Below are 14,209 nucleotides of genomic sequence, written 5' to 3'. Positions count from 1 at the left end.
GGAGTGCAAAGATCTGGCCACGTGCACATGTTCACCTGGTTTTACTTTAAATAAAACGGAAGATGGTTGCCTCAATTGTAAGATAAACATATCAGTAATTATGCGTATATTTGACGAGTTACATTGTTTGCACAATGTCCACATTTGAGCTTCGTGATAAATACGTCAGACTTTCTATCAGATATCATATCTATAATCCCGGATACATGCATATGTTTACATTATAAATTTTAAAATTGAAAGACACACAGTTAGATTGTTTATCAGAGTTTTTAAAGATATAGCAAAGTTTTGAGAATGTTTGAAAATAAAGCTCAGTAGAAGAAGTACCAGAAATATAGGACACAATAGTCTTATTCCATGACAATACCATTTCTACTGAACAAATGAAAACTCCTTTGTGTGCACAAACAATTAACTGTAGTACAACATCCCCATTAGTCTGTGCCGATTTAATCATATGACACATAGACACCATTATGGTTCTACCATTGACTGAATGGCTTAAATCTTTTTTGTTCTTGTTCTACTTTTTCTGAAGTCGTAATCGTGTGTTTTATTCGTCAACGTTTTATAGGTCTTTTAAATTGTATTGAGGTCGTATAAACTTTTTTAGCAGTTGGCCAAGGACACTTACTATAAGATTATTCATTTGATTTAAAAGTAGACCCGAAATACTTGCCACCAAGCCAGAAGGATTAAATATAACATTAAATTGTAATTGTTTGTTATTAAATTTTTTATATTCTTTATTGTTTCATGTTTTCATTCGATCTAGAGAGAAATTATCAAAATATTATTTAGTTGCATTTTATTGCTCATAGAATGATATAAAACGTGTAATTTATTTCAGTAATTTAGGTTGTAAAGCACAAGATAAACCCCCATAAAGACCCTTGAAATATTGCTTATTGATAGCAGTTCAGGAATCAGACAATCGTCTCCGGCCCACATTTGGCGAATCCAATGTGACAATAAAGGACATTCGAAGAGCTGATAATCGGGTTAACTACATGTGTTAGAGGATTTGGATGTGAACTCGTCCATTCTCTGCAGGTATGTAACAGCATTAGAACTTTAAGATGTCATATTACATGTCTAAACTGGATATGTTAAAATCAAAATCACGGTCCTAGGCGATACATGAAATGTCCACAAAACTATTGTATAAAGTGTTTTAACTAACGGTAGATCACGCTGAAAAGGACTGATTATTATAATTAAAATAGAAATTACAAGTAGAAAAATATAGAAGTAAAACATAGACGTAAAGTTTTTAGATAAAAAATGTAAACAAAAACTCTTTTTGTATAGCAACCAGAAGAGATTCAACTACTTGCAATTTGAAATGAAGGCCATTTTTGATGGCCTTGATAACCTTCCCAATCGTCCGGTGTACGTCCACGACTCAAAAATGGGTATAGTTCAAAACATCATCACGCCAATGACAGCGAGTATCCCAGAGCTGGTAATCATAGCTTTGTCATTTGTATTTGCTGTGATTTTCTTGATTTTTTTCTGTATAAACATGTGGCATAAATAAACGATTGTTGTCTTTATTTAATTATTTTTTTTTCATATTAATGATTTAATTAAGTTTTTATTGTACATTTAAATCTTTGAAATAATGAGATGGTTTAAAAGAATGCACTTTATCTAATTTGTATTGTGTATATAGAATCTGAAAGTAGAACATTGTTCACGTTATATATATTACTGCACACTGTTTTGCCTATAAGCGCTTTCATAAGCAGTGCCCGTTTTTGTTTCTTATATGCTATATACATCGAATAGTCCAGTTAATACTATCATTTCAAATAGTGCATGTCAAACTTGCGTGAGAAAACATTTTTGAGAGTTTTCATTTGCTGTATAATCTTGGACTTACTAGTTCCAAGATGTTTTGTTGAAATGACAATTTCAAAATATAATTAATTCTACCAATTTTATCAGCAAAGAATTTTCAACATTTAATCAAAGTGAGGGTGTACTTTCAGTGTTTAATCATATTGAAGTTACTACAAACGGTTTCCATTTGATGTTTCGGTGCACACTTAAATAGTTTGTAAGAAAGGCTGACAAAGCTCGCCAACAAACAAAATTTTCCTTATGCGTGTACAGATGTGTTCAGTGCTTTTTTATGCTTTCCCTTTAATACCAATTACGATTCATGTCAATAACGGAATTAATTTTTATTTGTTTTGTTAGTCCAGTTAATTTGGAAATTTTAAACAATATTCAAACGTTAACGAAACAATTACCATTAAAGGTTGTATAAATGCCCTCATATAATTAAACAACACGTATCTAAAAAAATTGTACATAGCTGATGGATGGATTTAAGAATAAATGATAATGTCGTATACGGATTTCCGTAAGAATAATTTAGACTAAAAACATTAACCTATTTTGATTAAACCGGAAGTAAACATTGTTTCCAATCGTTACCAGGAGGTATAGTTCGAGACTATGGTTTCTTTAAGGAATACCCCTGCAAAGAGGGGTATAGCAGAGATAACCCATACGAAGAGAGTGCGAAGTGTGTCATCAATGACGATCAGTTGGTGACACTCCTTGAACATGGGGACTGGTACGTCTTCAATGTTTATACTTAATTATTGTTTTTGGTTACAACAAATTTAATTCTTAATAATAAAATAACTTTTAAGCTTACGCCATATAACAATATCGTTAAAAATAGAAAAGCTCTGGATCATTAGTTTCAAATGTTATTTGAAATGATGTATAAACACTTTTAAATGTTTTCTTATTAGGTATCACAAGTGTTATTTTACCGAAAATGTTTAGGTTTGATTCAACGCGTGTCATAAATGTCACATCAACATGCATACGTTGTTGTGACAAATAACGATCACTATTGCTGTGAAATTGCAATTAACTATATACTTAAATATATGACAGCATACTGAACCACCATGTTTGTTTGTAGGCTGACAGTCAAGTTTCGGTCAACTAGTGGTGGGTTTCAGAAACTCGTAAACATCGACAACCAAGCAATTCCCTACATGACAAAATACTATAGTGGACTTTCAGTCATCAAAACGGTATTCGCTTGTTAATTAAGATACACGCTTGTATTTTAATATAGTTGGTATTGTGCATTACTGTTATGTAATAGTGTTTCAAATAATACGAACAAACCGCACGCTTTAAAAGTTAAAAGCACCGCATTTATTTATAATAAATGTCAATTGTCTTATTTGAAATAATGTTTGACTTTGGATAGGTTGAATCCGCTTTGACTTCGATGCCCCCAAACACTGCTCAGAAGTAGACGTCTCAACATGCCCATCGCGTTATTCGATTTTGACTATTGACGCAACGTACACAAAGGTAGGTTCATGCAAATAAGATAACTTACGCTTGGAAAACTTAACAAAGGCAACATGAATTTATATCTTACTTCATGGTACCATTTCAGAACTTGTGTATGAATATCCAAGGTCGAGGAAAAAAATTATCGTGTTAGTACGTTTATGTTTTTTGTTGGTTATTTTGGCGGACCACGTGTGATTTATTGAGTAATTATACACTAAGGTTTGCATACAGCGGAGTGATATTGGAAAGATTTTACTTTACTTTATATTTTATACATTTGTCTTGATCAGAAACGATTTGATCCGTCAATATTTCAGGGACCAATAATACATCGATGGCTGGGCTGGACCGATATCATGTCAGGGGTTGGAGAATACTTCATCGAAGTGTTCAAACTGGAGCCCAACAGGGACGGGCGACTTGTGGAGACAACGCCAATTAATCCTATATTCTCTGACACAGTGCCGCACACTACCGGAACCATCCAGTATCCGCAGCACACGCCACCTAGGCCAGGCATGTACAGGTGAGGTTCTATAAAACAAAATGTGATATTAATGTACACATTCTTGTCAAGCAACATGTTATGGTCAATAAACCGATTTCAATATTACCAGACAATATCGTTCTTTAAATATAAATCCATACTCACTGAGTATAAGTTTACGTTTCTTCTTTATAGCGTTTGCAGAGTAAGTCGTTAATTTCATTTTACATCCTGAATTTGAATATAAGAACTGTTTGAATTGTTTGACACTTGCCAAACTCATGGTTATTGAATTCGAATTTAAAAATGTTAAGAATGAAAAATGAAAATGTATTCGAACCCACAAACGCACGATCCATAAACAACAGCCTTAATCACTCGACCATTTAATAAACAATCAAACACATTGGAAACGTGTCCAAAAAAAATTAAGTTATTAAAAAATAATAATAATTAACTGTTTTGGAAACAAAAGGAAAATTGTTTAGTGCAAGCTTAACGTTTTTCGGCTATAGCGCAGCCATCTTTTGCTCCGTGTTGTTAGTTAAATTGTGTTCTTCCAACAAATTTAAGTATTTTTATGCCCCTGAAGGAGGGCATATAGTGATCGCACTGTCCGTCTGTATGTCCGTCTTTCCGTCTGTCTTTCTTTCCGTCACACTTTTGCGTTTAGGTTTCGTTAAATGCTCATAATTTCTATGGCGCTTCAGATGTAATCTTCATATTTGGTATGCATGTGTTTGTGGACAAGGCCTTTCCATACGCACACAAAATGTTGACCCCTTTAACATCGACCTTAAACTTAGGGTCCGCGTTTAGGTTTGCGTTTAGGTTTCGAAAAAATCGTTTTTCGGGGGCATATGTCTTCCGATGGAGACAGCTCTTGTTTATTAAGAAATTACCATTTATTTTTTCATTGCAATATCGAACCATCATTGGTTTACTTCAATTTTGCGAATACAGATCGTACAGTCAGACCAAAATTAGTTAATTTAAATACAGAATATTATCCAATCGTTATACACATGACTTTGACATCATAAACGGCAAATATTTAATACAAAAAAGCGCGTGCATGTTTGGTCTGGTCAACAAATGAGCGATTTATTTACGATGTGTTCCATATTATACAGTGTCCTTCTGGAAGTTCGAGATAATGCTAACAACTCACGAATCACCCACCGGTTTGTGTTGTACGACGCAACCTAATCAATAACTCTGAACACTGAGACCGCCGAACTGTACATTTCGTCTGCCAAAGAGGAGACCGGATATAAATGGCAAGAACCTGCGTCAACAGGTAAAATGAAACGATTGTTCTTGAATTTGATAAGTATGTCATACATTGTAAGTTACAGTAGAAGTTTGAACACGACTGCATCTAGTTTTGTAAGATAAAATTAATGAAGTTTTTTTATATATTATTTATCATCATGATTGCACGGGTTTGTATGCGCATATTTAAATGATACACATTTCATCCAGATGTTTTGACAACTCATAACGGTCAAACTATTAAAGCGTGTATAAATCTTATACTTCTTTTCCTTTAATCATCGAATTGTAAGATAAAATAAATACAGTATTTTTTATATTTTATTTATCAACAGGATTGCACGGATTTGTTTGCGCATTTTTTAATGATACACGTTTCATCCAGATGTTTTGACAACTCATTACAGTCGAACTTTTTAAGCGTGTAAAAATATTTCAATGGCATTTTCTTTAAATCATAAGAGTGGCTAGCCCGTTATATTTAAAAATCCAAGTATAAAAGATGATATCACTATTTTATAATATAATATATCGTTAATCACAACATGTTTTGTAGGAACTAACTGTGTCAGTAGCCTGGCCCAACTATTTTGGCAACCGTTGGCACGAGGAAAACCAGTTTCTAGCCGAAATCGAACAGTATCCGGTGCAATTTAAAGAAATTGAGGCAGACAGTGAAAAGTTTGTATCGCTACAACAATTTACTAAGTTGATATATAAAACGCGAATATTTATACCTTAAATGCCCTTGAAACATGTTGTATTCAGTTATTACCAGCTTAATTAAAGGGGCCTTTTCACGTTTTGGTAAATTGACAAAATTAAAAAAAGTTGTGTCAGATTCGCAGATTTTTGTTTGAGTTATGATATTTGTAAGGAAGCAGTAATACTGAACATTTACAATGCTTACAAAATAGTTATTTTAAGCATCCAGGACTCCAGGGGTCAGTAGTTCGAGCCCAGTTGATGGTTACTTTTTTATATTTTAAATTGTATTCTTGTTTTTTTTTACAATGTTTACATGTATCAATACAAAGCATTTAAACTTCAATACATGCCAAAATCTGTGAAAAGGCCCCTTAAATAATGTGGTATGTATATTTTTTTCTTGTATTAGTATGTATACCAAATGTTAGCATATTTTTAATTCAGTATTTTTTCGTTAAATATGTATCAATCAATTACAGTTTGTATAGTTGTATTAAATTTCAGATTAAATAAGGTAAATGGATATCCTTATTTAACTGTATTTATACATTGATGTATTTATTACTTGCAGTATTCATGGTATTATATTGCGTGAAAGTAAATTTTGGCATGATGCCATTTACCAAAGGCTCAATGCACTTATGCAAAAGTGGCTTTTTGCTCAATCTCTAAACTATTTAGAGGATAATACATGATGTCAGTGACAGCTGTCCATTATGGCATAATTTATGGTCCGAGTGCTTTAGTTCGATGAAATTTACTGGTTAAATTTGTCACTATTGACAGATGGAACACCCGCGTCTTGTTTTTTACTTTTTAATGAATGAGTTTTATTTTAACATTCACTCATATTTGTTCAAAGAGCACTCTTGCGTTGAATGTATAGAATATTCGGATAACGTAGCTTCTGGGGCGGAGCAATAACGTCACTGTGAATAATGCATGATTTTTTAGTAAAAATGTTACTTGTTATGAAATTGTGTTCAACAAAAACGATTTATCATCACATCCATGTGCTTATCAATATCAGCACTAACTATCTTGGAATGTATTAACAATTACAAGGTAATCAAATATTCGCTTCTAATATTGTCGTCCATGACGGTTTCCACATGCATCTAAACCAGCATTGTATATGTTTTGTATGTATTTTAAACATCAGCTAGGGTATCCGATAAGCAATCGTGACCTCTGAATATTGTTCTTGATATGTAGCAGACGCTCTGGATGACAACGAAGAGCCCAGAACCCGTTCGGCGATCCCGAACTTTCATGGTATCGTCAAGTATGAAATTGTCTTTGTGTCGACAGTCGATGCTACGGAGACCACGTACGGTTGGCAAAGTATACCCCTGAATGAGTCATATTCTACCCAGAGACCTTTGGTAGATGGTGAGTCTAACCTTAACCATACAAAAAGTGCGGATAATGGGGGGGGGGGGGGGAAATTACCATAATTTCAGGATGTTTTTCACATTTTATCATGGACGGTTTTTGGAGCATTTATACTTTCAGAAACTGTAAATTTATGACTTATCGGTATTTTAATTTACTGCTACGTGATTCAATATTTGAATTATCGGGGATATAATTCCCTATATCTTTCTCACAAGCTGACCAGGAACTAATTCAAGCCATGTTTAAATTACACGTGTAGTTTGAATGTTAATAAAGTCGTGTCCCTTATAGTACTAAACCATACAAAAAGAGCTAAGCCTAAATAGCAGTATTGATTTTTATCATATATTAGAATGAATTGGAAAAAGTTAAAAAAAATAATAAAATAAATTTAAAAAGTATTACCTCTTCAATCAACACAACTTTTGACTCCTCATTTGCATTGGCCAAGTTGACTTTCAGAAAAAAACCTAAATCCGTCAGCTTGTGATATGCAGGCATCATTTCCAATTAATTATGTTATATAATATAATATATAATATATATAGTATATATAGTAAGGTATGTATTATTAGGTATTAATTGTTTTCCAATACTCCTCGGCGTCAACATAATTAATTGGAAATGATGCCTGCATATCACAAGCTGACGGAATCAGGTTTTTTTTCTGAAAGTCAACTTGGCAAATGCAAATGAGGAGTCAAAAGTTGTGTTGATTGAAGAGGTAATACTTTTTAAATTATGGTAACACATTTGTACAGTTGTTCATGCCATTATCACCATTTCGGGGTCATTATAAATATTCGGCCCTAGGGCCGATTATTTATATTCGGCCCTCAGAATGTGTGCGCGTGACGTTCAACTGGAAAAAAATGGCGTCCACATCCAGTCTTAGCCATAAAAAAGTAAAACATCTAGGTTATTGTTCTACTCACCGAAGTTGTGTAATAACCATGTTTATTTTCGTAAAGTTTAATTTGCTTTCATGACGAGTTAAAATTCTGAACACATTTCTTCATCGCAATCCATCTCTTCCATTTTAAAGCACTGGATGTAAGCAAGCAATTCTTTGTGGATAGACATTCTTTGATCGACTGACAAAGAAACGACTTATTCATCAAAGAAATAACTCTTTTAATTCAACATCGAATTCATTCGAACAGTTAAAGAACAATTCACTTACACTTTTCTTAAATTTAATCTATCAACTATTCAACAAAACATCGCTTTATTCGACATTTTAACGAAATCGAAAATGCAGTCTCACCAGTTTCATTCCAGTTTTATATCCCAACACTGTTATTCACATTCATAATATTATAATAATCCATCGTAAACACACACACTAATCGTTCAATGCTTAAAAAATATTTAACTGTTAAATAAAAACACTCCAAGTCCGATTTGTTGTTGTCCTTAAATCCAAAGCGTCTAGCTAGTTTCGTAATTTAAAGTACGTCACATGAGATACGTCATAAATTTCGTAATCAATTCAAAGAAAATATAAGTACGGAAAGCTGGTTCTTCATAAATTTTAGTGAAGAACCAAAAAAGTATGATTTTATGACTCAAAACCTTGGCCCATCTATAATTTAGTATAAAAGTAAGATATATATTATAGACGTTAATACACGGCTGAGCCTGGCCGGGCAGTGATAATCGGCCCCAGGTCGCAAACGGCTCTCGGGTCTATATATATTGTTTCTGCACGGATATAAACTGCTATCACATGCCGTCCTTGGTCATTTTGTCTTTTGGTAGGAAAAGTAGCAGCTAAACGTTATCACAAATTACGTTTAGAATATTTTGCGCATTTGTTGTAATCCTACATGGCGCTGGAGCGTTGAATTTCAATTTGTTAAGATATCAATTAGTGAATGGTACGGTTTTAAGTCGTCTTAAAAGTAACCAAAATGTGCAGAATAATTAAATGCATTCGTTAAAAAGAAAATTTATTTGCGTGCGAGGTAAAGTTAGAAAATGTGCATATTTTCACTCGCTCATGAAAATCGTTATTTTCTCACTTAACTGAAAAATTTAGTTCATGGCATCACCTCAGAAGCAAACAAATATCCCGTATTTACATATTTTTTATTTCAGTATAAATTCTTACAATGATGCTCAACAAAAACAAGTTTATATAACAAAAATAGACATCGTAGATGTAACAATAATCAGATATCATAGATGTAACATTAAATTGGAATGATAACATTTATGTCGCATAGGTTGATCATTTCTACAATATCTGGACGGTTCCAAACCACGTCTGCAAGCCAATACGTCAAAACTAGAACTAAATACATGTACTGTGAATGGACCGTACAACTATAGTTCTAAGTAATTATCTTGGTTTAGTTATATATCGAATACTCCAAATAGAAAAGTATATTGCTATAAGTATTTTCAAAATGCAAGAAATGTACCTCAAAAACCTTTAGAATAAATAACATTTATATTAATAACCATTACCTGAAACAATGAGGAACAACAATTTCAAAACAAAAATGTGATAGTGTCTCTGAATTACTTACATTTACTTTATAACTTTGGCATATCATTAAGTCAAGTTTTCAGATGTATAGAGTTGGGCAGTTAAAAAATAAAGACGCCCTGAAGAAGGCTTTCCTAAGATAATGAGTCAATGGCGATCGGTTCCAAAGCATTCTCAACGATTGCCGAAAGTTTGCCGAGCAGGCAGAAACCATCCCAAATACGAACTTTGGCGTCCAAATATTACAATTTTTTATTCAAACAAATGTCTCGTTGTGAAAACAGAAAAATTCTAATATTACTCTCCAACTATTTAAGTCTGAGGATGGGCCTGTGAATGCGGGCTTAAAACGAAATGATACTTTTCGTTGTTCAGCATAAACAAAATACGACCCATGCATTTACATTCTTTCAGGGTCGTATTCTCGGCTTATTATGTTGAGAGCGGCGTTCGCAAGATCGGTTTCGACATATTTGTGGGGACAGACCCGAGCAATCAAGCAACAATGAAACGGGTGTACTCGAATTTTACATCTGGCAACATTGGGGTGAGAATGCCATCGAAACAGCACGTCACCATTTTGAAATCTAACATAACAGTTTATTTGTGTACCAATTCAATAATAATATGGCAACTTATAGTTAATATTCTTGCGTTCTTAGATGTGTACAGTCCAGTTCCACAATAGCGGTGTTAGCCTATTTGCAAATATCAACATGTTGGTGTGAAATTTTCTTTCGGAGAAGGAGTCATATTACATATACAATTTCAATAAATAAATACATTGTCCAATTAAATATATCATTCCGATATACATTTGTTTTCTTTAATAGCATCTTATAATCATAGTATCATATATAAGGGTAATAGAAGTCAGATACAATTTTACAGCCGGGTATGCATGCTGTTTTGCAATACAACTTCAAACAACAAGTATCGCCGAGGCGTCGTGAATATCGTGTCCGCCTAACGATCTGGGTGGGGGTGGGACTCATGGGTTCGATCCCGAATGTGGGGGCGTTTTTAAGATCGCTCAAAAAAGACACGAAGTACTGGTTCTACCTCGCGTAGGCTTTCAATACAATCGAGCTAAAATAAACAGGTTTAAACTAAATGAGTTTACATTTCAGTCAATCGGAGATGCAGAATGCCGTGATGTGGTCGGAGTGTGTTTCCTGTCAAGCCAGACCGTGTTTTTGGACAAATGTTGGATGCTGGTGAGAAAATAAGATCTAGACAAAGTGTCTGCTATGGCCAACGTGACGGCATACAACCAAGCCTTGTTGGGCACATCTGCAACGATCAATGAACGTTTGAATAATAAATAAATAAATAAATTAGCATTAGGCGTAAACCATTATGTTTGGTTTATGTTACCTTACTAAAGCCCAAACTGCAAATCCCATTAGTTGTGTTCGTTTAAGAATCGGTAATTTGAAGTGGAACACAAATATGTTTACGCTTTCAGACATCATGTTTTTGTTACAAACCCCATTTAGATTTTCGCTCGATCTTTCTTTTGTTATACAATGTTGTAAATAAATATTGATTGAAAATATGTTTTCGGTAACAGTTTTGTTTATAACATTCAAACGAAATACTTTGAACATAGAATAACTTATTATTCTTATTTATCGTGTTTCTGATTGAGATATCTGTAAAACAGTTTGCAAAATTGTTATACACAGCCATAGGAACATAGTCAGGGTTATGTATTTTTGTTGTAATGAAAAATAAAGTTTGGAAAGAATTGCTATCTAAATATAATTACAAAAATAATTAGAATTGTGTTCAATATAAGTCATAAAAAGATGCGACCATGAAACTCCACACAGTTCCTAATATCCACAGTAGTGTGTTCGTTTATTTACATCCAGAATCCAGGAACACATTATGTCTTGATAAATAATAAAGAAACATTAATGATCAAACTGTCTCGTAAACCAAAATAAAATGGTCGGTTTATTAATCAGCCTCAGTAAATTATACAATATAACTGATAATATCCACGCAACAATACACGTACAGCAAAATTAATAACATATGCTTAGTTTGTATAACATATAAACGCTTCTCTGGGATAAGAAGACATGTTTCTTATTCTTGTGATAACATCATCGGCAAGCGAGACAGAGTTCACGTTTAATTTTCCGGAAGCGTGTGTAATATGTGTTGTGTTTTTTTTCTCGAAATATAATTATTTATCACACATGAACACAAACGCGTGGTCTTTTCTATATTTTGCTGTGTGCTAATCTTTGATTTCCTTTCCCCAGACCGCAACAGGTGAAGATTTACTGCACACGTATTATATGCCGGATACCAGTAATCACTTCGACATTCTTGGGCTCAACCCGGAGACAGAATTCACATTGCGTCTTAATATTCAGACTCCTGGGACACCGGTACAGCAGACAGACTTCTTAACTACACAGACGGGTAAACTATTACAATAAAAAAACTCTTAGAAAGTGCGATACTTACCTATAGCCACCGGTCACTCTTGCAAATAGCGATAAGTTTTGTAACGGTCTTCAATTTCACTTTATTATATACATATTTTGTGGCATGAGCCTTGATTTAGCGAATATCTATTTAAGTAAATAGTATGCATCAAAACTAAATTTTAGTTAATATAGCTTGACAAGCGTGTGTCTTCTGTAATTTGATGTTTGAAACTAAGCAACCCAGTGAAGTTAACAAGTTTACCTTGTTTAACGAAGGTTTCATTAAATTGTACGCTATCATGGCCAAACCAGGAGCTTAATTTGATAAGCTTTTTATATCCTTAGTCTGTTAAATGTTTTATAAGGGGGCGGTTTAAATTGTTTTTGTTTCTTTTAATTTAAAGCCAGAAAAATAACATAACAAAGAGCGAATCAGAATCGTTTAAAATCAATATTTCTAATAAAATGTTTAACAGAAAAATATGTTAACAGCTTGTCATGTTACCATTACCCAAATGTGAACCAGATATCATGTAGAACTAGTTTTCTTGAAACTCGCCTTTTATTTTGAATTGATGGACAGCTAAACTTATGGCAAGCCACATTATTTCAGAAAGATTTGATTATAATAGCTGAATTGTCTTTTTTTGTTTACATCCTGCAACCCTGGTACGTTTGGTGATAACTGCTCCGATAAGTGCCATTGTCTCTATGATGTAACTTGCAAACATTCTGACGGTGGCTGTACCGATAACCATTGCCCAGCTGGATGGACGCATACGTGTGATAATTTATTGCATATTTCATCTAATCGTTTTCCGATCGATACACAATTTTCGTTTGGCGCGTTAGTAACAAAAGTAGTCATAGTTTTCTGTTTTTTGGGATCAGGTTTATTTGGTTTCAATTTTGTTTTGTTCTGTTTATGTTCACTTTTTTCAAACACGGACGTTTATAGCATGCTGTTGTTGGCGGAAGTTTCACTTGCGGTAGATGACAGTGTCCGCTTGCCTGCATTCATTTTCGCATGACAATATACCAATACACAAATACACGTACACTGTTGAATTCACAACTATTACCCCTTCAAGCGTGACGATGATCCGCGTATGCAGAGAGTGACGAATGAAAGGTACTTGACAACCGCTCAAAACATAGCATTATTTTAACGAAAAAAATCCCCACCCAACATATTTGCTTTGAGAAAAATTAGAGTTCGATCAACATTCTTATTTTGTAATACATATTTTCATACATACATTTTATTGAAGTTCAGTCCTTTATATTCACTTATTGTGCACTGTTTTCACTTTAAATCACACTAATTGCATACGCTATTTTGAAATTAACGTTTACATTTTGTTTTCTACTGTTTATACCGGAAGCAACAATTTATGTCATGTTTTATGTTCAGTCATTATTAAGAAATATTTATATTGATTATTTATATATTTTCATGTTTTGATATCTATTTTGTAAGTATTTAGGGATACATGTTTTTTTCATGTGTACTTGTTGCTACCATAACTAATGGTATTTGGTATTTGTGAGATTTTGTATGTGTGCCTTTGCAAGCCTATTGGAGTAATTTAAAGATACAACTTATGCTTTGGAATAACAAAACTTTCGATTTAATATAAAAAATTACAATAAGTTTTGAAGTGTTTCTTTGGCAATAAAACTTGTTTAGGCTTCCTTTTTTGTGTGGTCAAAATTTATCCAACCGACATCTATTTTACCAATTAAATAATATAAGCTCTCTGGTGAATCTTAATTTTTGTACAAGACATTCGGAACAGATGCATAAATACAATAGGACCATGATGGCCCCTAAGAGTTGATAGACATCAACTGTTGAAGACTTGACCTGATAGAAGGTACGAACGACGGCAGAGAGACTAAGGATAGACCCAAAATGAACAAGAAATGTGTCCATGATGCCACTGCATTCTACTTTTGTAAAATAAAACGCTTATGTCTAATACACTATTTTAATGGTCAATTGAGACTTAACCGATTTAGTGCTACCTTGACTGATGACAGGTGATACACATGACATTC

At 33.5% G+C, this 14,209-nt stretch overlaps 1 long non-coding RNA gene across 1 annotated transcript; it reads left to right on the top strand.

Annotated features, from left to right (window-relative positions):
* The first annotated feature begins 859 nt into the window (after positions 1-859).
* LOC127844286 (uncharacterized) lies at positions 860-11,452 on the top strand. The gene is made up of 10 exons (XR_008032663.1): positions 860-1,056; positions 1,315-1,468; positions 2,484-2,590; positions 2,951-3,065; positions 3,248-3,354; positions 3,657-3,865; positions 4,960-5,126; positions 5,658-5,782; positions 7,025-7,201; positions 10,832-11,452. It is a non-coding gene; the product is annotated as an uncharacterized LOC127844286 (long non-coding RNA).
* The last annotated feature ends 2,757 nt before the right edge of the window (positions 11,453-14,209 follow it).

The sequence above is a fragment of the Dreissena polymorpha genome, chromosome 9 (genome assembly GCF_020536995.1).
Source record: "Dreissena polymorpha isolate Duluth1 chromosome 9, UMN_Dpol_1.0, whole genome shotgun sequence".
NCBI lineage: Eukaryota > Metazoa > Mollusca > Bivalvia > Myida > Dreissenidae > Dreissena > Dreissena polymorpha.
The sequence above is the reverse complement of the archived record's forward strand: the minus strand, read 5'-3'. Positions and strand labels throughout refer to the sequence as shown.